The sequence below is a fragment of the Podarcis pityusensis genome, assembly GCF_964106645.2.
Source record: "Podarcis pityusensis genome assembly, chromosome: 2".
Lineage (NCBI taxonomy): Eukaryota > Metazoa > Chordata > Lepidosauria > Squamata > Lacertidae > Podarcis > Podarcis pityusensis.
The window spans coordinates 7,509,019-7,527,580 of record NC_138029.1 but is presented as its reverse complement, the minus strand read 5'-3'; the positions used below and the strand labels follow the sequence as shown (position 1 = coordinate 7,527,580).

Sequence of the window (18,562 nt, the reverse complement as noted above, 5' to 3'; positions counted from 1 at the left end):
GCACTCCCCCCGCACTCCTCTTCCTCCGCCAGTGCTCCCTATGATAGCTAAATCAAATGAGGAACATCTGGAACTATTTTGGATGCCAAAGAAAAGAACTTTCCACATGGCTAAATTTTTGTCAGTTCGCTTATTGTTTACATAGTGTGGATGTCAATAACTTGGAGTGCTGAAACCATTCAGAACTGAAAGGAGTGATAAAGGGGAAAAGCTTGCCTGACATGGCATGATAGGTAGATAGATGATAGATAGATGATAGATAGAAAAAAAATTATTTGTGTCCCACCCTCCCTGGCCGGAGCTGGGCTGAGGGCAGCTAACATCATGAAACTAAGATGGTATACAAAGAACATAAGAACATAAAAACAGGCAATCAATTAGTTAAAATACATCTTAAAATTAGTTCAGAAGCAAATTAAAATCTGGACAGATAGCATCCACGGGTAAAATTGAGAGTGTCCATTTGGTCTGAAGTCCCAAAGTTTAATGTATTTTTTTCCTAAGTAAATGAGTGGTAAATCATTGCAGTTTCAGTTGCATCAGACAATAGTTCAGAATAATAATAATAAATCACTTCTCCTTAAGGTACTGATGACCCAATCTGCCTCTCATTAGGATCCTAAAAGATGCAATTAGACTTGTATTCCATCCACAGCTTGTTGGCTCATTTGGACAACTGTGTAATGCCCAATGGTTATGCCTCCCCAACAATCACCCAGCCCTGGTAATCCTGAGGCAGCAGCGAGTTCTTTGGATCTCAAACTTTTAGGCAGTAGAAGCAAGCTTTATTAACTACTATCATAATAAGCAAAGAAACAGCAACAGGTGCTAATATACAATTAAAGTACAGTCGTACCTTGGTTGCCAAACGCTTTGGAACTTGTACATTTCGGCTCCTGAACAATCGAAAACCGGAATGATTTTCAAACATCTGGTGCAGCTTCCGATTGGCTTCTGATTGGCTTCAGGAGCTTCCTGCAGCCAATCAGAAGCCACGCTTTGTTTTCCGAACATTTTGGAAGTTGAACGGACTTCCGGAACGGAAGGCACAAACACCCCTGGCAGGACTTGGAGGAGGATATTTCTAATTCCTGCTCCACCAAGAAGTTCACTAGAAGACATTTTATGTTGCCACTGCTCTATTTAGCCTCCCTCACAGTGTTATTGTGGGAAAGGAGAAATTTTGCATTATGCAATGAGCTGCTTGGAGCAGAGGCAAGCTAAAAGAAGTATAAATAATAGCTCTAGCTAGCTTCTTATTAACTGAACAGCTTAATAAAGAGGAACAGTATGATCCTATCTACATCTATAGACATAAGCAACACTGAGCTCAAATATTGTGCAAGCTCAGCATTAGCATCCAATAGGTCAAATGCCTTATTTCACCATCACTGCACCACATATTGCACTTGCTCAAGGTCCGATCCCCAATTTGTCTGGACTGAAGCTTGACACAAAGTCTAAGCATTGGTTATATAACACAAAGGACACCGAAGTTCAGGAACAACACCCCATCAACCGCCAGCAGTTGAAAGTTCAATAGAGGAGGTAAGAAACTCAAAAATAATTGTTCAGTCTTTGATATTTCATTGCTATGTTTGATCTTAGTATTGCTGGAGATCCAAAATGACTCCAGAGGCTTCTCCTACACTGCAAATGCTGACTAATCGGTTTGAGGTCCTGCAACAGCTTGTCAGTTAAAATTAAAATCTTGCGAGACTTCCGGGATTAGCGCCATCGGTAATGGCGGAATTCCTCTGACTAGGAGGAATTTGCTCTGTGGGAACCGGGTCTGGCCGTCACGGTGAAGGCGGAGACCCTTCAAAAATCACAGGCGGGTGAAGCCTGTGAACGTGGGATTCGGCGGGCACCTTTTTTCACCCCCCCTACTCGTGGGGAAACCCAATTTCGGGGCTCCGGAGCGAAGTGGGGTGAGTGGCGCGGTGCTGTGAATCGACTGCTTTTTTCACGGAGCGAAGCCGCACAGCCGTTGCAGGAGAGCGCTGACTTTTTCCTGTGGACAATTGGATTTTAAAAGCAACTACCCGTGAGTAGGATAAATTGGAATTTTTTAAAGGAAAAAAGATTTAATTTGGCACTGAAGCGGGGAGGCTCAAACAGGAAGTAATGTGGTTTTAGCAGAAATGCTATAGAGGATTAAGAAAAAACAGATTCTTAAATGGTGAAAGGAGGGAAAGTAAAGTTACATTATATTAAGATAAAATATAGGGCAAAAACTGGAAAAGATGGAAAGGATTTGCTGAAATAGCTAACTGAATACAAAAAAGGGAGGTGTGAGGAGGTCAAGGAAATAAGTAAATGAAAGACAAGTTATGGGAAGATTCATTGCATTTTTTATTTTATTTTTTGTTATTGTTGTTGTTGTTTTTTTCTCCTTTTCTGTATTGTGATGTGATGTTCTGTTTTTGCTTAATATGCTGTTTTCTATTTTTTCTATTTTTCCTTTTTCCTTTTTGTAACCTTTTAAATCTTAATAAATATTATTTTAAAAAAAATCTTGCAGCATTGATTATGATATCTTGTATCTGTGCTTTTTGAATCAGGTTGATCAGTGGATATTATCAGACAGGAACATTTATCTTCATACAAAATGAAGTTTCACTGTGTGACTTCACAGAACAAGCTGCTGTCAAAGGCACAAAGCAATAATCTTTCAGGTTATTTGGCAATCGTAGCAGCTCTTGACAGAGGCTGAATTAAGGTGACCCCATGGAATTCCTTCCCCATTCATTGCCTTACTGATTTTAGCTGTTTCTAATACTTTTTAAAGTTGTGTTCTGAGGCCAAAGGAAAAGGACCCTGGTGAGCCTCTGCCCATCAGTCAAGACAAAACTGAGCCCAATGGGCTCACAGGTCCTGACGTGGTACAGGGAACGTCCCTCTGTTCCTGTTTAACTTAGCCCTTTCTTCAGAACCATGAGGACTACAATCTTAGTTTGTTTTTAAAGGGAACAGCTGTAACCTCAGTGGCTTTGCATGCAGAACACCACAGGTTCAATCCCCGGCTTCTCCAGGCCTGAAACTCTGGCAAACTGCTCCCAGTCAGTGTTGACATTACTAAGCTAGATGGAGTAGTGGGTCCGACTCCTTATAGGGCAGCTTCCTAGGTTCCCATTTATGCTTCAGATCTGAGTGTGAGACTTGCTGTCACGTTTATTATTTCTACCTGGAACTTGGATTTTTTTCCGTTCATTCCGATCTTTTTATCTTCCTTCCATAAGGCATTGATTTGATGGTACTGCAGCCAACCTGATAATTTACTTTTTAACTCTTCATATGGTCTAATTTTCCATCCTCTTTCTGATCTTTCTAGGAGGTCTTCATAAGTCCATCTCTCACCTTCTATATTTGTTTTTTTAATAGTTAACATATCTATAGGCGATAGCCACCAGGGGGTTTTTTTTCCAACAGTTTCTTGTTCTTTTCCCATGTTTCTAACAATGTTCCTCTGATAATATGGTTCAAGAAGCCTTTATGCACCTTTTCCTTATTCTGCCAGAGATAAACATGCCAACCAAATCTTAAGTCAAATCCTTCTAGGTCTAGCAGGTCTGTATTTTTCAAAATAATCCATTCTCTAAGCCAGCAAAGGCACAAGGCTTCATAGTACAGTCTCAGATTTGGGACCGAGAATCCTCCCCTGTCTTTTTTATCCGTTAACAATTTAAGGTCTTTTACCTTGCCATATAAATTTAGAGAGAATTTTTTGCCAGTTTTGGAATATTGCACTTCCTCTAATCACCGGAACGTTTTGGAATAGGAATAATAATTTCGGCAGTATGCACATCTTGATTGCTGCCATTCTACCTGACCAGGAGAGTTTGATCCTGTTCCAGATGTCTAGTTCCTTTTGGATATCCTTCCAGGTATTAATGTAGTTATCAGCCATTAAATTTATGTTTTTCATTGTAAGCCACACTCCTAGGTATTTTACCTTTTTTACTTCTTTAATTCCTGATTGGAGTTCTAATTGCCTCCTTAGGTCTTCCCCCATGTTCTTTACCATCATTTTAGTTTTAGTTTTATTTAACTTAAAGCCTGCTACTCTCCCAAATTCCTCTAGAAGTACCAGGGCTTTGTCCATACTTTGTTTTGGGTCCTCCAGTGAGATTACCAAGTCATCCGCGTCTGCTTTCAATTTGAATTCTTTCACCCCAATTCTAATTCCTCGTATCTCTGGTGTTTTCCTTATCTTATTTGCAATTACCTCCAATACCATTATGAAAAGAAGCGGTGACAGGGGGCAGCCTTGTCTCGTACCCTTGGAAATCTCGAATGTATCAGTTAAATTGTTGTTAATAATCAATTTGGCTCTTTGACTAGAATAAATTGCTTTGATTCCCTCCATAAAGGCACCTTCTATCCTTGCTGTCTCCATAAACTTTAATAAGAACTGCCATGAAACATTATCGAATGCTTTTTCTGCATAGATAAAAATTAATACTGCAGGGATTTCATTCTTCCTTTCCAGGTATTCGATGATATTTATTATGTGCCTAACGTTATCTTTTAGTTGTCTATTAGGAAGGAATCCAGCTTGGTCCGTGTGTATTACATTTCTTAGGTAATGCTTAAGTCTGTTTGCCATAATTTCCGCAAATATTTTATAATCATTATTAAGAAGCGATATCGGTCTGTAATTTTTTATACTCAGTTTATCTGACTCCACTTTAGGTATCAACGTTATGTGGGTATCTTTCCAGGAGTCCGGTATCTTCCCTCCTTGTAGGATGTTATTCATTACATCACGTAGCACCGGGGCTAACTGTTCTCCAAGAACTTTATAATATTTGGCCGACAAGCCATCTGGGCCCGGAGCTTTCCCTATTTTCATTTTCTTTATTGCTTCCTGGACTTCATCTATTGTTATGGCCTTGTTCAATTGGGTTTTCTCTTTTTTTTTTTTTTTAATGATATTTATTACTTTTTCAAAATTTCCAACACAACACTACAAACAAAAAGAAAAAGAAAAAAGAAAAAGAAAAAACAATATGAATACAATACAAAAACGCTACATGGACTAACAAATCAAGCAAAAACAAACAAAAACAATTTAAAAACACCTCAAACATTTTCAATATCTTATATTTCATTCACTTATTTCCAGCGACTTCCTCACACCTCCCTTTTTGTATTCCACTTCTATTATTTGTCTCAGCAATTCCTTTCCATCTTACTCTGTTTTCTGTTCTATAATTATCTTAACACATTCTTGCCATACTTTTCCTTTAATTTTCTATTAATCTATTTATACTTAATTCCTTATGACATTTCTACTAAAGCCATGTAATTTCATTCCAACATTTTTCTAACATTCCTTAATTTTACAATATTTCTATAAATAGTCTTTAAACTTTTTCCAATCTTCTTCCGCCGACTCTTCACCCTGGTCTCGGATCTTGCCAGTCATTTCCGCCAATTCCCTATAGTCCATCAACTTCATCTGCCATTGTCCAACACTTCAGTGTTTTCAAGAAGCAACCATTCTTTCAACCAGCAAAAGGCAGATGGTTCACAACGAAGTTTAAAGGTCTGGCAGGGCAGGTCCACCTCCTTCTTTAGCATCCATCAATATCTTAAGTTTGACTCGAGGCTTCCTGCCCTGCCAAACAACTCTAGGAGCATCCCTCTGCCACCTCCTGAGACCCTCCATCCCATCCAGAGCTTGCAATGTTTGAAACAAAAGCAACATCCCCAGCAACACAGCAGCCCTCATCTCCACCACAATAACTCGGCCCAACAGTAGCAACTTCTGATTTGTCCATATTTCCAAATCCCCCTTCTCTTCAATCCAACATCCTTCACAGTTGTCCTTAAGCAGATTAAAATTTTTGGCGGTCATACTAACCCCCAAATACCTCTCTTTCTCAACCAATGTTAGTCCTGTCGCCTCCTGAAACTCTGTCAGGCTTTCCTTTTCCAATTCAGATAGGGCTCTGGTCCTCAAATTCATCCGTTCTTCTTTAAGTTCAATCATAACGAATGTCAGCTTATGTTCATCAAGTTGTCTTTGTATGGATGGGACTCTCCTCTCCAGTTGTATTACTTTAGATTCAGCAGCAACGGTTTTTTCCCTGACTTCATCTGCAGTTTGCCGTATCAGAGTAGATTCCTGTATCAGTTTCTGGGTGGTTTCTGAATTGGTATTCACCTTTTGTCCCAGGTTATTTAAACTTTCTACACTTAAATCAATTTCAATATTTGCAACATCCAATTTCACATTTATCGCATCTGTTTTCTTATGGAGTTGTTCCAGCAAATCATTTATTTTCAATAATGCAGCCACTAAGGCCTCCTCTGTCGACATCCCGTCTGTTTTTTTCCTTTCCGTTTGCCATAACACTTAAGAGATTCAAGGTCAATTCCAAAGTCTCACACTTTTTTTATCTTGCAGCTGGAAATTCCCCTAGCCCAGCTCCTATAAAGTAACCAATTTCAAAAGCTTCCACTAGGGGAAAACAGGTTGTATTTGCATAGGTCAATATGTCCTCTTTTAAACACAGTTTCAATAATCCGAAGTTAGTTTCAATTTTCAGTTACTTTCCTCCTTTTTTAAAAACAACCGGAAACAGTAGAAACAATGTATTTCTCTTATTTGGCTAGCTGTCAATGAACGTTCTAAGCGCTGTCAATGAACATTAAAAAAAAAGTCAGTCTTACTAGCAGCCCGTTTCCAGGGTCAGAGCGGCGGTGTTTTAAGCCTCTTCGCTCTCTCCCGCAGGCATACTCAATCTGCAACTTCCCCCTCTCTTCTCCTGCCTCCAAGAGGGGGTTTAATGTTCTTTACCGTTGGAAATTTGATCTTTTACAAAAGACCTTCCAAGACTCCAGCTTGCAACTTCGTTGCCTCAGTCTATTTACAAAAAGGGAAGGCGGACTTCCTGTTTTGAACCTCCCCGTTACGATACCAAATTAAACTTTTAGAGATCCAATTCTTCCGTTTCAGCTCTACTCACGGGTAATTACTTTAAAGTCAAATTGTCCACAGGAAAAGGTCAGCACTCTCCGGCAACAGCTATGCGGCTTCGCTCCGTGGAAGAAGCAGACAATTCAATGCACCGCGCCACTCACCCCACGTCGCTCCGGAGCCCCAAAAACCGGGGTTCCCCGCGAGTGGGGGAGGCGCAAAAGGTGCCCGCCGAATCCCATGTTCACAGGCTTCTCCGGTCTGTGATTTTAACGGGTCTCCGCCTTCGCCATGGCAGCCAGACCCAGATTTCCATGGAGCAGATTCCTCCCGGTCAGAGGAATTCTGTCATTGCTGGAGGCGCCTCCCCCGGAAGTGATTTTTCATGGCTATGTTTAAAGGCATCTTCTGACATCTGTGCAAGGACCAAGGTTTGTGTTTGTCCTCCAGCACACCCTTTCCGGACAGTGATGATGAACCTATGGCTCAATGGCTGTGTTGCCTAATCTTGTACAGTCATGCCTCGGGTTGAATGCGCTTCGTGTTGAACACGTTCGAGTTGCGCTCCGCGGCAACCCAGAAGTAACGGAGCTCATTACTTCCGGGTTTCGCCGCTTGCGCATGTGCAGACGCTCAAAATGACGTCACGCGCATGCACAAAAGCGGCGAGAAGTGGCGCGTGCATGCACAGACATGCCATCACGAGTTACGTTTGATTCTAGATGCAAACAGGGCTCCAGAATGGATCCCGTTTGTATCCAGAGGTACCACTGTATTGGCTTAATTTAATGTGTGCTCGTGTGCAGACACAAGTGAATGCGCAAAGCCTGAAGGAGAGGAAAGCAGACAGGGGAAATCCGGGGGGGGGGAGCTGAAATGAACAGAGAGTGAAGAGTGGAGAGAAAAGGGTGGCCAGCCCTCAGCCAGAGGGTTATGCTTTCCGTGCAGTAATCTGGACCTACAAACCATGATCCAGGGAAGAACGAAGATGCTTCTTGAGAGCTTAGCGTGAAGAGGAGGTCCCATTGGTGTTTGTGAGCTACCCAACATTAAAGGATGTGTGGATTAAGTATTCTGCTCCAGTGTTAACCTGCAGAGAAGGGAAGGTTCTTTTTAAATGAGTGAGTTTCATAGCACCTTTATGAAACATTTATTTAAGTGACATTAAGCACTTTCCTTCCATACATTTTTATTATGGATACTCCACAATAAAGACCTTGTCTGAAAGCAACTCAAGCCTGTGGATCCTGGAGCTACTTCTATATAAAGAAAGATATTGGGAAATCTAATTGGGGATTCCTCACATATGTGTCCTTGACTATAACATTCTGCATGATTCATATTCTCCATGGAGATTTTAGCTGCCCTGCTGTTGATGCACAGGAGTGCCTTTGGCCCTTATACTCTGTCTGTTATCTTCCCTGCAGGTTTCAGCCATGTGGCTCTACCTGGCTGCCCTGCTGGGGCTTTACTTCCTTCGCCAATGGTACAAGGAGAGACAGACGGTGTAGAGCCTGACGGAGAAATATGTCTTCATCACGGGGAGTGACTCTGGCTTTGGAAACCTACTTGCCAGGCAGCTGGATGCCCGGGGCCTGCGGGTGCTGGCAGCCTGTCTCACGCGGAAGGGGGCAGAGCAGCTGGACAAGGTCACCTCAGAGCGCTTGAAAACCACCATTCTGGATGTCACCAGTACAGAGAGCATGGTGGCAGCAACGGAGTGGGTGAAAGAACAAGTGGGGAACAAAGGTAGCTTTTTGTTCTGTTGTTTCCATGCTCTGGATCAGGCCAGGCATTATCTGTATCATCATCTGCTTATCTTTATTCCACTTTCCCACAAAATGTGGCCAAAGTGACTCCCAATATATCAAATGAACAAGTACTATTCAAAAAACTTATTAGAAACAATTAATCCAGGCTTCTGGTTTCCAGCCGTGAGATATGGCTGCCTCCCAAGAGATCGAACCCTCAGTCTTGCCAGTAATTCAGGGTTAATATGAAGGTAATTAGCCCTGCTGCCCCCCCCCCCGGGTAGGGGAGGCTGCGCCACCTGCAGATCATCCGTTATCTGCCCTCCGCAGTCTCATGAGCTGGGGATCCCTGTGTTCTCAAAGTTATGAAAATTTGGACTAAGAAATAGGCATGTTCTGGAAGGGAGATAAAAAAGATCTCCTAAACGAACCAATATTTGGATGTCAAGGTTTTGAAAAGGACTCTATCGTTGTGTTTTCATTAATGTGAGGTGCGTGGTTATTTTTCCTTCCATATATCTACATCTACTCTTCTATGCCAAACCTCACCAAGAAAGAACAAACATTAAACGGAATACAGGCAGATTTCCAATTGTAATTAGTTATCTGGCTGTGCAGCCCTCGTTTGAAGTTCTAATTTGACTTAGCAAAAGATAAAGGAGTTGAGAAAATGGCGTCCATTAGCTGTGGTGCAGAATGAAAAACCTCCTTCTGAGAGAGTGGGGGGGGGGAGTTTTGGACTACAATATGGGAAATGTTTCATGAAAAGCAGTGCATTTGTTTGCACAGATTATTATTATTATAAAACAGACTCCATTCTCTGACAGCATGCAGGGAAATCAGGTGGCTACTGTGCAAATTGATGCCCAGGGCTCCATACTATCCTCCACTTTACTGCTGTGCTCATTTGACAGAGGGAAATGACGGAAGTTGCAAGAGTGTCTGTGCATGGATCCTAAGCACTAAGTGAGCAAAATATGTGTGGGATAGAAGCTAAGATGGGTGCCTTGACTTAACAGCATCATCCTTGGAAGTGCATATAGTATTAATGGGAAATGTATCATTGTGTGTATCTGCGTGCGCACACACACAGAGAGAGAGAGAGCACGCTCACAAGAATGCAGATATAGCCACATTTCCAAAGAATTGTGTATATCCAATTATTAGGGCAGGTGGGAACCTGGAACAATAAGAATATTTTTTTCTTCTCACACAGGGCTCTGGGGTTTGGTGAACAATGCAGCCATTGCTGCCCCATCAGCTCCCAGTGAGTGGCTGACCAAAGATGGCGTTGCAAAGATGATCGGTGTCAACTTTCTTGGGATGATTGACATGACGCTACACATGCTGCCCCTGGTGAGAAGAGCCAGAGGGAGGGTGGTCAACATGTCCAGTCTAATGGGACGATTGGCATGCTTTGCAGTACCCTATACCGCATCCAAGTACGGCGTGGAAGCCTTCTCTGACATCCTGAGGTAAACATGATAGTTCTGTATCTTCCTCTTTCTCCTTGCTTTAGTGGGATGTCTGCTTCTCCAGCTAAGTTTCAAGCAGAGGACAGCAATGAATAAAGAGCAGGTGCTGGGACATGTGGACTGCACCAGAGACTTACCAAGTAATCAGCAGGGGTTTGCACACCTAAGTCAGCTCTTTTTCTTGAGGAAACAATTTAATGTACCAGCAAGAGTTGTAAGCACCAACCTCCTGGTGGCTGCCTCTGAATATACCTGATGTCGGGTCATAGACAATGCCCTGGTGCCTCAAGACAGAAGAAGACAGGAAGCTGCATTTCACCACATCTCCCTCTCTCCCTTCTTCTTTTTCTTCTTCTTCTTCTTCAAGGAAAGATGTTCTATTCCATGGACCGCAAATCATGATCTTCCTTATTATTCATGATCTTCCTTATTATTCATGATCTTCCTTATTATTCTGGTTCAGTAAGAAGACGTGTTTCTTGATTTTTCCTCCTCAATTCAGGCGAGAGATTCATCCTTTCGCAGACTTCCGGGGGCGGCGCGAACGGCAATGGCGGTCCTCTTCCAGTAGTGAGGAGGAGGCTCCGCAGAAACTGGGTCGTCCGCTACAGCGAAGCGGAGACCCACTTCGGAAACCCACAGGCAGCAAGAGCCTGTGGTCTCGAGGCTCGGTGGGCGCCAGAAGCGACCTCCTTAACGGTAAAGGAACCCCGTAAGGGGCTCCGGAACGTGGAGGGGGGTTGCGGCGCTGTGAGCCGTTTCGCGATCTGCGGAGCGAAGCCGCGCTGCTGCTGCCGGTGAGCGCTGATCCCTTTTCCTGCAAATTCTTGATTCGGAAGAAAGCAACAACTTACTTGTGAGTAAAGACTGAATATCTTAAATTTGAGACTAAAAGTTGAAATCAAAATATTGAATTTGGCTGAAAGCGGAGAGACGTGGAAACAGGAAGTCCGTCTTCCGCTGCCATTGAACTTTAAAAAGCAAAGAGCTGGAGGAGTGGAGGCTTAAAAAGAACTTTCAACCTTATTGATCTGAGCACCCACTGAACTTGCTAAACAAAGTAAAGACTTTAAGCTTATGATTTGGTACCTTTTATATGTATTGATCTACCTTTCTTCTATTGGAATTACAATTGGAATGAGAAACCCAGGGTCCGGAGCTGCCTGAGCTCCCTGAGAGACTGAGCTGTCAGTTTTGCAGATTTGGCTATTGTGTATCAGAACTTGTAACAATCTGAGGGTATTTGGACCTGCTATTTTGAAACATCTTTTGAAAGACCAGTAAGCACTGGTAGAAACAAAGTGACTGTTAACATCAACTCTGCCAAATATTGTTTTTGAAGGTTTCTGGACTTTAAATTGGACTTTAACTTTACTAGAATTCTTCCCTAAAGACACCTTAAGCTCCCTCTAGAGGATTTGAGACTTACAACAGTGACTGTACATTTACTTTCCCTTTCCTGGCCTCCTGTCTCTGGACTCCAGTTTTCCCGTGGGAATAACTCAGCTTGACCTTGACTTTTAGATAACTTTGGAATGAGTGGCACAAGAAGAAGGGGAAGAACCAGACAAACAACTCTGACAACCCTAACCTCAGCCTCGCAGATACGTAGATCATCTGTACCTACTCTGCCTTCAGAGGTAGAAGAAGCCGTTCTGCCACAGGCAAGGGAGGGAGAAACGGAGCAGTTACAATTGGAAGATATGGCCTCAGGATCATCTGCTTCTATCCTAGAGAAAATCTATGAAAAATTGGAATCTCTGGATAAGAGAGTGGAATCTTTGGATAAGAAAGCAGATGAGCAAACAGCTAAGATTGATCAAAATACAGAATGTTTAAATAGATTAACTGGACAAGTTGCACAGAACGTACAGGCAATTGGACAGTTGACGGAGGCCACAGCAGAAAATCGGAAATTGGCTGAGGATACTAGACAAAAGCTTGAAAATTTAGAACAAGAGGTAAGACCACTCTGCAAACAAGTAGGTGAACATCAGATTTACCTCTCTATGATAGAACTGCGAAACCGTGAGAACAACTTAAGGATTAGGTCGGTACAAGAAGCAGAAGGAGGTAACTTAGCTGAGTTCTTAACTAAAGAATTCTCCAAGTTTTGGAATTTAGAGGAAAAGGATTTTAAAATTGTGTCAGCTTTCAGGCTTGGAAGATTTACAAAGAAGGAGAGGCCCAGAGACTGTTTGATAACATTGAGATCAAAGGAGGAAAGGGATAAGATTTTGGGCCTACACTACGAAAAGTCACTGGACATTCTGGACAGAAGAATTGAAATTTACAAAGATATTCCTAGACAACTGCTGGACCTCAGATCCGCCTACTCTGAACTTGTCAAACTTCTAAGGAGCAACTCAATTGCTTTTAGGTGGGAATTTCCTCAAGGAATATCCTTTACCTTCAGAGGGAAGAAGGTTAAAATTAGAACACTGGAAGATAGAGACAAATTTCTGTCTACATACGGAGAGGACCTTCAAAAGGGAATTGAATTACCCCTTGGGCCTGGAGCACCGGCAGCACCGGCACCTGTGGAACCTGAAGATCCTGTGAATAAGATACCACCCCTAGAAAAATAACCAGATTTATTCAGGATGTCTCTGCAACTTTTGAGCTGGAATATAAATGGCTGTAACATTCCGGAAAAAAGGAAGAAAATATTTCATATATTAAAAAAAGAACAATTGGACATTATTTGTTTACAGGAAACACATGTGACAAGGCTCCACAGAAAAGTGTTAATAAACAAAAGACTTGGCCAGGAATTTATATCTTCGGACAGAGTAAAGAAGAGAGGTGTGGTGATATATGCGAAAGAGAGCCTGTCACCCAAATTCCTATTCAAAGATGAACATGGAAGAATTTTGGCAATTGAGATACAACACCAAGGAGAGAAGCTTTTGATATTAGGAATCTATGCACCAAACGAAGGGAAATCGGAATTCTACAGGAAGTTGCATGAGACTATGCTGGATTATCTGGACTATAACAACATCATTATGATGGGAGACATGAATGGGGTCGTATCAACCAACATGGACAAGTCACAAAGTCAAAATGTTACAAAAGACGGCAGACTACCTAAAACTTTTTTTGAAATGACAGACAACATGGATTTGATTGACATCTGGAGGACAAAGAACCCCTTGGGAAGAGAGGGAACATTCTTTTCTGAAGCCCAACTGACCTGGACAAGAATCGACCAAATATGGATATCTAGAGGTCTGGCACCTAAGGCTAGAAAAGTGGAAATCTGCCTAAAGACCTGCTCCGACCACAATGCAGTAAAGATGGACATGACATTGTTACCAACCGGCTCTTTTAGATGGAAGATGAATGACAACTTGCTTAGAGATCAGGAGATTACCAAGAAGGCCCAAAAAGTTTTGAAGGACTACTTTGAGATAAATATGAACACCACGGTGGAAAAAAGAATCGTCTGGGACGCAAGCAAAGCCGTTATGAGGGGATTTTTGATACAACAGAATGCAGTAAAGAAAAGGACACAAAATGAGAGAAAAGACAAGATTCTGGACAAAATAAAAGAATTAGAGAAGAAGTTAAGATTAAATCCGAAGTCACAGCCAACTTTGAGAGAAATTAAACTCTATCAAGCACAATATTCTAAATTGATAAACCAGGAAATAGAGTGGAAGGTTAAATTAATGAAACAAAAAACGTTTGAGTCGGCGAATAAATGTGGAAAACTGCTAGCCTGGCAGCTGAAAAGAAGACAAAGATTAAATACAGTTACAAATTTAGAGATCGAAGGAAGAAATATCCAGAATCCTGTGGACATTAGAAAGTGTTTCCAGAGATATTTTAAAAAATTATACACTCAAGGGCCGCAAGACGAAGCTGAGATTAAACAATTCTTGGCAAAAAATGGATTACCAAAATTGTCACAAGAAAATAGGACAATCCTGAATTGCAAAATAACACGACAAGAAATTGAACAGGCCATTCAGAACATGCAATTGGGCAAATCTCCAGGGCCAGATGGGCTGACCTCCAAGTACTACAAGACATTAAAAGATTACTTGATACAACCTTTGATGGAGGTCAGCAACGAAATTATGGAGGGGAAGAGGGCGCCGGAGTCGTGGAAGGAAGCGTTTATCACATTGATACCAAAGTCGGAAGCTGAAAAGACACAACTTAAGAACTATCGTCCCATCTCTCTTTTAAATGTGGATTACAAAATATTTGCAGACATTTTGGCAAGTAGACTTAAAAAAGTTTTAAATGAAGTAATTCACAAGGACCAGGCAGGCTTTCTCCCAGGCAGACACTTGTTTGCTAATACAAGGAACATTATTGACATTTTGGAACTTTTGCAAACAGATATAAACACAAAAGCAGTCTTAATCTTTATAGATGCGGAGAAGGCCTTTGACAACATTTCCTGGAAATTTATGAAGGGAAATTTAAAAGAAATGGGAGTGGGACGGGGTTTTGAGAATGGGATTGAGGCGATATATTCAGAGCAGAAAGCTAAATTGATAGTTAACAATGTGGTTACAGAAGAGTTTAAAATTGAAAAAGGAACACGACAAGGCTGCCCTATTTCCCCTTTGTTATTTATCTCGGTTCTGGAAGTGCTCCTGAATATGATTAGAGGGGACCGGTTGGTGGAAGGAATTCAGGTCGGAGAGAAACAATATAAGCTTAAAGCTTTTGCAGATGACTTGGTTTTGACCCTGCAGGAGCCAGAGTCTAGTACGAAAAGAGTATTACAACTGATTCATGATTTTGGTCGGGTGGCGGGATTCAAATTAAATAAACAGAAAACTAAGGTTTTGGGAAAAAATTTGACAGATACAGAGTCAGAACGGTTTCAGAAAGAGACAGAACTAAATGTGGTTAAAAAAGTTAAGTACCTAGGGGTAAACATAACAGCAAAAAATCTAAGTCTATTTAAGGATAACTATGAAAAGTGTTGGGCAGAAATTAAGAGAGATTTAGACAGTTGGACAAAATTGAAACTTTCTTTGTTAGGCCGAATTGCTGCTATCAAGATGAATGTATTGCCAAAGATGTTGTTTTTGTTTCAAACACTTCAGGTTCTGGATAAGACGGAGTGTTTTCAGATGTGGCAGAGAGATATTTCTAAGTTTGTCTGGCAGGGCAAAAAGCCCAGAATTAAGTTTAAAATATTAACTGATGCGAAAGAAAGAGGGGGCTTCGCCCTGCCAGACTTAAAGTTGTATTATGAGGCCGCAGCTTTTTGCTGGCTAAAAGACTGGCTACTTCTTGAAGACACTGACGTGTTGGATTTGGAAGGGTTTAACAATACTTTTGGATGGCATGCATACTTATGGTACGACAAGGTTAAAATCAATAAGGCCTTTAAGAACCATATTGTCAGAAAATCACTGTTTAATGTCTGGACAAAATATAAAGACTTGCTGGAAAATAAAACTCCAAGGTGGCTTTCACCTTTGGAAGCTAAGGCCCGAAAAAGACCCAATATGGAGGCCAAATGGCCAAAATATTGGGAAATACTAGAAAAAGATGGAGACAACTGGAAATTGCAGAGTTTGGAGAAAATGAAGGATAAAGTGCGAGACTGGTTACATTACGCTCAGATTAAAGAAGTTTTTAAAAATGACAAGAAACTAGGGTTCCAGGTGGAGAAATCGAAACTAGAAACAGAACTGTTAGAACCAAAGACTAAGGTACTTTCAAGGATGTATAACTTGCTGTTAAAATGGAATACACAAGATGAAATGGTTAAATCGGCTATGATAAGGTGGGCGCAGGACATTGGGTATAATATCATGTTTGAGGACTGGGAAAGGTTGTGGAGTACGGGGTTGAATTTTACTGCATGCAATGCTTTGAAAGAAAATGTAATGAAAATGATATATAGATGGTATATGACCCCAGTCAAACTTGCAAAAATATACCACCTGTCTGATAATAAGTGTTGGAAATGTAAAGAGAGTGAAGGAACATTCTTCCACCTCTGGTGGACCTGCCCTAAAGTGAAGGCGTTCTGGGAAATGATTTATAATGAACTGAAAAAGGTATTTAAGTATACCTTCACAAAGAAACCAGAGGCCTTTCTTTTGGGTATTGTCGGCCAAGGGGTGGTAAAGAAGGATTGGACATTTTTTATGTACGCAACAACAGCAGCAAGGATACTTCTTGCAAAGCACTGGAAAGCTCAAGATCTACCCACACTGGAAGAATGGCAGATGCAACTGATAGACTATATGGAACTGGCTGAGATGACCGGCAGAATCCGTGACCTGGGAGAGGAGAAGATGGAGGAGGACTGGAAGAAATTCAAGATTTATCTACAAAAATATTGTAATTTGAGTGAATGTTAAGCAGGATGCTAGATCATAAACAATTGAGCACCACTAAATTAGATGATTTAAGATGATAAGTGAGATTGAGAAAATATAAACTTTTTTGAGAATTACAAGATTAAAATAAACAGATGGGACATAAGAATACAAACAAGATGATAAATTGCTGGCAAAAAGTTATAACGATGAAAGTGGGAGCGGGAGATGTGAGGGAGTCCAAAGAAGATGTGAAACTATGTTAAGACATATGTTATATTGTTTATTATATCTATTTGTATTTTAAACCCTAATAAACATTTATAAAAAAAAAAAAGAGAGATTCATCCTTTCCGGGTCCGAGTCAGCATTATTGAACCCGGTTGTTTCAAAACACCCATTCAGTCAAAGACGGTAGAGAGCTACAAGAATGAATGGAGCCAAGCCCCTTCTGACATCAAGGAAGCCTATGGGCAGCGCTACTTTGAGCGCAGTGAGTAGAAATGGGCAGGGGGAAGAATTCAGTTTGGTTTGCAATGTGCGAAAGCACACAGCTATTATAACTGCAAAGCCTGCAATTAAAGCATGTGCTAATAAGTCACACTGTTGCAGTGGAACACACACACACACACACACAGAGAGAGAGAGAGAGAGAGAGAGAGAGAGAGAGAGAGAGAGAGACCCTGAGACCCACCAGGCTAAATTGCTGGTTTCCAAATCCCACCCCTCTCCACCCATCAGTAAAATGTTGTTATGATTCCCAAGCTTCTGGAACACATTCCCCCTCCAATGGTCACACTGACACGTGTGTGTGTGTGTGTGTGTGTGTGTGAATGAACCCCCCCCCCTTTAAAAACATAAAAGGCTAAGTTATGTACACTGTATTGGCCAATATCCCAGATATTTTTAACCATTTGCCTTTTCAGTGACTGAGGTAGATGGAGATGGGGGGGGCATGATTATAGTTAGGAGTGGGGGCAGAACCTAGCTATTGTGACACGTTCAGGTCTGTATCTGGAGAGATATGAAATTGCACCCCTTCCTATCCTGTCGTTTGATCTTTGATTCAATTTGGCATATATGATACATAAGGAGACACATAAGTGGGAGGAAGTGGGGAGAGAGAGATGGCCCTGATGGGAGACCAACTCAGCCCAACACTGCGGTTGTGGAGCAAAGGACCTTGGGCAGGTGGGGCAGGCAGGGTGATGCCCTGGGCTTCTCGTTTACTGCATGGAAAGGGAAGCACAAGAAGTTGTGGGAGATGGAGAGGAGATGCAAAGAGACACACATAAGCACACACACGGTCGAGTCCAGCGGAGAAAAGGGAAGAGATTACCAAGGGAGTGGGGAGAGAGATGCACAGACACCCTGGGGCAGAGGAGGGGGGTGCGGTAGGTGCGGATCACCCTGGGTGTCACCACTGGGGGGGGACAAAATGCCTGGAGGCACTCACCGCAAGGGCCCTGCAGCGCACCAGAGCCACTCATCTCTCCTGGGAGTGACGTGGTGGCTTGGGCACCTGAAGGCTCCACTCTGCCCCAAACGGTAGGGCGGCTAAGTGGGAGGAAGCAGGCAGACTCTGGAGGTCCTGTGGTGTGCCACGCTCCTATGGGCGGCTTGGGGGCCACCCAAAAAATTAACAGAAAAAACCCTGCCCCTATGGGCACCTTGCCCTGGCCCTTGGAGTGCTACCCCAGGCACCCGAGCAGGTTGCCCTGCCAGAGCCCGAGACCAGTGCCGGATTTACGTATAAACTAAACACGCTATGGCTTAGGGTCCCACTCTCTTGGGCCCCCAAAAAACATTTAAAGGGAAAAAAAACCTAGATGTACATTTCCAAAATATAAGACAAAAACAAATAAAATACTTCAATAAAATATTTATTTTCTTATGTGCAAATGGCTTTAGATACCTGTTAGGTCCATAAATTACCATATAGCATATATTCAACACAAAAAACAGTGACAATTTGTTGTTGACAAAGGACAGCTGGACAAGGGCCCCAATATCTTCAGTAGCCTAGGGCCTCATCAAACCTCAATCCGGCCCTGCCCGAGACAGAGACAAATCCTGGGTTGCCTGCCCCTGAACCCGGCGTATGGC

General features: G+C 42.1%; 1 protein-coding gene and 1 pseudogene across 2 annotated transcripts in view; one reads left to right on the top strand and one right to left on the bottom strand.

Moving 5' to 3' along the window:
- LOC308470975 (retinol dehydrogenase 7-like) overlaps positions 1 to 18,562 on the bottom strand; it is a 267,166-nt gene that overhangs the window by 21,989 nt on the left and 226,615 nt on the right. The window lies entirely within an intron of this gene.
- LOC308471104 (17-beta-hydroxysteroid dehydrogenase type 6-like) overlaps positions 8,360 to 18,562 on the top strand; it is a 78,683-nt pseudogene continuing 68,480 nt past the window's right edge. The window contains exons 1-4 of the transcript XR_013991574.1: positions 8,360 to 8,677; positions 9,896 to 10,154; positions 10,657 to 10,676; positions 16,812 to 17,390. The product of XR_013991574.1 is annotated as a 17-beta-hydroxysteroid dehydrogenase type 6-like (transcript). The remainder of the gene's footprint in view (positions 8,678 to 9,895; positions 10,155 to 10,656; positions 10,677 to 16,811; positions 17,391 to 18,562) is intronic.